The sequence below is a fragment of the Sminthopsis crassicaudata genome, chromosome 6, assembly GCF_048593235.1.
Source record: "Sminthopsis crassicaudata isolate SCR6 chromosome 6, ASM4859323v1, whole genome shotgun sequence".
Classification (NCBI taxonomy): Eukaryota; Metazoa; Chordata; class Mammalia; order Dasyuromorphia; family Dasyuridae; genus Sminthopsis; species Sminthopsis crassicaudata.
The window spans coordinates 160,378,924-160,383,898 of record NC_133622.1 but is presented as its reverse complement, the minus strand read 5'-3'; the positions used below and the strand labels follow the sequence as shown (position 1 = coordinate 160,383,898).

The 4,975-nt window shown below is 38.0% G+C and overlaps 1 protein-coding gene across 2 annotated transcripts in view; it reads left to right on the top strand.

The window, feature by feature from the left end:
- Positions 1 to 4,168: 4,168 nt before the first annotated feature.
- The window catches only part of SHROOM3 (shroom family member 3), a 231,061-nt gene continuing 230,254 nt past the window's right edge, over positions 4,169 to 4,975 (top strand). For both annotated transcript variants that reach the window (XM_074274300.1, XM_074274299.1), the window contains exon 1: positions 4,169 to 4,450. The gene's annotated coding sequence lies outside the window, so the exon portion shown is untranslated. The remainder of the gene's footprint in view (positions 4,451 to 4,975) is intronic.

The following is a 4,975-nucleotide window of genomic DNA, read 5'->3' as shown; positions in this document are numbered from 1 at the left end:
ATGGAGAGCTAGTTCTTAAACATTCCAATACATGTCTGCTTTCTATCTGAAACCTTCCATATACATTTCCCTCTCTCTGCAAACATATATATATATATATATATATATATATATATAATGCATATATATATGTGTGTATACATATACATATATAGATATACATATATACACACACATATGTAGTCTCCTCCATTAAAATATAAAATCCTTGAGAACTGGAATTGTTTTGCTTTTCTATTTATGTTCCCAAAGCTTTGTACCCTAATTTACAAGTAGTGAGAACCTGATAAATGTTAAATTCATTTCTACACAAGGGATCCTAATTGCTCTAAAATTTTTGGGATATTGTTTCTGAGTATGTGTTTAAAATGGAGCTTAGGTTAGATGATAGAAGATAAATACCATAATATGGCATAGTCCTATAAAAAGACTGAGAAGAGGGCTAAGGCTCAGAATTGAAGATTAGTGAGTGAGGTTGAGAACAAAAAAGGGGGTTATTTTTTTTTGCTTGCTTGCTTTGTGGCTGCAATGGGAGAAAAATATTCAAAGCAAAAATAGGAACTTTGTTCAAGGTAGATAGGACAAGAATAACTCACAACAGAAAGAAGGAAGAGTTGCTCAAAATTCATTTCTTTGTTTTCCCTTCAAAGGAAAATTATTTTTATACTGGAAATGATGAAATAAAAATGATTTTCAGGGAGTTGATGCTTAAGATAAATATGCAGCAAGAGAGTTGCCTTTGATGACAATTGGATCAGATGTGTGTGCTGTGGATGACATTTTAAAGGTCACAGAAAAAGTAGTAAAGGTACCAAAAGGTCAGAGAAAGGTAAATGCTATTCTGCTTTTCAAAGAAGAATGTTAGAGAGATAGTTAGCCTTTGAGAAAATGTCAGTCATACTATTCTTATAGAGAAGATAGAAAGATATGATTAGACAATAATACAATTACATCAGTTTCAAACGGATGGCTGAACTCAAGGGTACTTGTCAATAGTTTCATGTCAGCTTGGTAAATGGTCAATAGTGGAGTAATCCAGGGATCTGGACACAGCCCTGTGGTGTTTAATATAATGATAAATGATTTGGAAAAAGGCAATTTTGCTGATGACAACAAGATATGAATGACACATTGAATGACCAATAGGATCTTGAGAGATATCATTGATCTAGATCTAATAAGACAAAATATAACAGAAATATGTGTAAAGTCTTGCACTTAAGCATTAAAACAAGTGTAAAATCTCGCACTTGGGTACCAAAAACCCCTACTTGGCAAGTATAAGAAAGGAGGAGTCATGGATACACAGTAGTTGTTCTGAAAAAAAAAATTGGGGGGTTCTAATGAGCTGCAAAACCATTGAAATTTTGGGTGGCTTAAAGAGGAATATAGGGGATATTCTAGGGATAAGGAGGTGGTAATCCCATTATATCTGACCTCTTCAGACTTCATGTGGAATTCTGTGTTCAGTTCTGGATACCATGGTTTAAGATGGGCATTGCTACTGAGTATCCAGAGGAAAGCAATCAGGATGGTGAAAGGCCTTTAGTCCATGTTATACATATGAAGTTTGGTTGAAGGAACTGAACATGTTTAACTTAGAAAATACTGAATGGGGGACCTGCTAGCTTTCTGCAAGTATTAAAGACTATCATGGAGAAAGAACTGGACTTTGGGCCTAGAGGGAAGTACTAGAAACAATAGGTAGAGACTTAAAAGAGACCAAATTAGTGTAGATGTCAAAAGAATTAACAAAATTGTACAAAGTATAATGGATTTCCTCCAGAGCTGGAGATTTCCCTGTCTCAGAGACCTTTAAGCAGAGGCTGGATGGCACTTGTTGAGTACATCAATGGATTCATGCTTTGGATTGGATGTTCATCCCTCCCAATTTTCAAATTCTGTTATTTTGCGAACAGGACTTTCTGTCTGCTAATTAGGACTGGCTTGCCCATGAGAGAATTATGAAATGCCTCTTTCTGGTGAACGCTTGCTTTCATGATTGTTTCTATGTTTTACTTATGCTACAATTTTCCTAACCTTACTTAGAATCCATGAAGAAAGATAGAATATGCACAGTACTCAGCATATATCTGAAGATATCATCTTAAGTATCCCAATTTGGACTAGGTTGGGTTACTCTGTGTGACAGCTGCCACACTGAAAGGAATATGAAATATTCCAATGAGCTAACTCTTCAAACCAGAAAGAATGATTACCTCTGCTAGTAAGGGGGGATAGTCATTCTCATTCTATATGGCCAGCTGTGAGAAACAAATCTCAAACATTACCTTTTGTCAAAAGTGTAGTGTGGAAATGGAATGTTGACTGTCAGCAGTAGCAGAGTGTTAGATTTGACACTTGCAAGAGGGACAACCCTGACTCCCCTGTTCTTGAACTCTGACTTGTTAGATTGAGTATGGTATGGAAGAAAATGCACTTCAATTAGTCTAAAAGAAAAAAGTATCCATAAGTGGTGTGAATTAGGAATTCCAGAAAAAAACTTTGACTTTGTAAAGAACCAGTCTTTTCTCTGGGAAGGAGAATGACCTTTAGACTGGAGATTTAACAGCACAAAAATGGCTAACTGGGAACTGATACTCGAGATAAGTGAGGAGATAATAAGAGAATACCTCATTGCCCTTGATGAATTCAAGTCACCTGGTTCAGATTCTTAAATCCTAAAAGAAATGGCCAGTGTGATTGCTGAGCCACTCGAAGTATTTGACAATATTTGGCACATTTTTTGATAAGGTTGTCTGCTTCCCCCACCCCTTTACATTCCCTTTATTCTCTCAAAGGAACACATCTGTCTCCAAATTACTTTCCTTGGGTATTACTCATTGTAGGAATATAAATAGCCCCACAATTCACATGGGACATTCTAGAGGGACAGCATTTGTGGTTGATAAAGACATGGTCTTTATTTATAAAACTGGCTTCTCCTTTGTAATGCAGTAATATTCTTGACTAAAAGAATTTTCCAACTTTGTGAGTATCTTGAATGGAACTCACCTTTGAGGGTCTCTCTACTTAGGAAATAAACCCATTATCACTTCAGTATGCTGCCTAATTTGGTATGTGCGTATGTACTGAAATTTCTTCTTTCTCTTCCCCACTCAAATATTGCTTTGTTTTTAAACTCTCCCTTTCAACCTTCTGCAAATCATGTGAGGAAGCTATTTTTTTTTTGTTTGTTCATTCACATTCCAGCTGTGAGCTGGTAAAACTGCATACATTTTCAGAGGTATTTTAATTCTCAATTTTATTTTCCTTCTCTGTGGATGTTATTATTCCTTTTCTCTGTATCCTTGTGACTACTAAGCCGACCCCTACAGTCTGGGGCAAAGACAGAAGTTCAATCAGTTGGTACTTATTGGTCCAGCTGCAAAGGATTGCACTTTTCAGGCCCCGGGATGAGAAATTGAAATATGAAGCCTTGAATGGATTGAGTACAGGATAGATGCTATAATTCCATTATGTCCACAAGAGTGTGCAGGTGCTACACTATTTCAATGTTTTGAATGTCCTTTAAAAGTCAGGTTTTAGACTAATCTTATTCAGTGGGGCTTTCTTCTCAAGTATATTTTTTTTTTTTTGCTTCAAGAAAGTGAGTGAAAGCCTAGTAGAATGTTTTCCTTTTCACTAGCTTTTTTTTTTTTTTTTTTTTTTGACTGTTAAATCACAGTGTTATCTGAAGAAACATGGACTAATTAAAAATCCAGTTTACTCAGCTGCAAAGAAGTCCAAATGAAAATCAGTTAACTGAGGAAGGGAGCTTGAGTGCCTAGGCATTTGGGGGTTAAAGTTCCGGATCTCCATTAACCTATTCTTTTTCTTTACCTTCATTTTGATGGTTATCAAAGCATGCTACTTCGTTTTGGGAGAACTAAGCAACAATAGAGCTGTGGCGATGGCAGGGGAGGTAAGAAAGAATTTACCCGATACAATCCTTACAACATGCCTCTAGAAAGTTAACTTCTCCCCTGTGTCTGGGGCCCGGAATGCCCATGAGGGGGCCCACATGCACACAGGCACAGCAGACATGGATTCGCCTTTTTTTCTTTTTCTTTTTTCCCCCATTTAGTTTATTTCCTCGTCCACCAGGGTTTTTGCGGCTGTCAGTCAGACGAGCTGCCTATTGGCTGGTAGGAGGGCAGTAATGTGAACTGCTTTTTGTACTTGACTAATCCGGGCAGTTGTTTGCCTGTAGGTTCAGTCCTGAGGTGGCTGGTGTTGTAAGTCACCTGTGCTTGTTCATTCTCCCCGCCGGCCTCCGGTTTCCTGGTTTCCCTGTTTCCCAGGACAGGGCGTAACTAGTCCAAGGTCCCCAAACCCCGGGCGCCCCTCCATGCGTCTGACTGCCGGCAGTGTCAAGTTTCTCTGTCCAGCACTTGAGCCTCGAGAATGAAAAGTCTCAGATGCTTTGTCTTTTGCAGGCTTCCTTAAGGTAAGTGGCTGTTTCATCATGGCCTATTTTTTACTTTTATCATGATTTTTAAAAAGAAGAAGCAGCAGCAGTGGAGGCAGAGGGCTTAGAGTACAGCTTGTTCACTTTGAATGAAATCACTGACTTTTTCCCTCAGTCACACTAGGAAGAGGAACGCTTAAAGGTGTACAGATTTGAGGAAGGAGAGAAGTATGAAACCTGTTAACCTTCAAAGGGGACACTGATTGCAAGAAATCTCATTGTGATTCCTCTGATTAGAAGTGCAAAAAAAAAAAAAATGTAAGGAACATTCCTTTTAATTCATAGTGACTAACCTGAGTCAGACATAAAACCTGTGCTAAGAATCTGAGCTTCTCTTTAGCAGACATTTCCCGTTCATTTTGGTCTTTTCAGAGCCATATCTTGCCTTTCCTTTTTAGTAGCTTTTATGGGATGGAGCGTTTTAAAATTAATTTTAGTGTGAATTTCATCGCTTGGGGGAGGAGGAGAGAGGCCCACTTTGGCTATCATTCTGTAGAAAAAGTT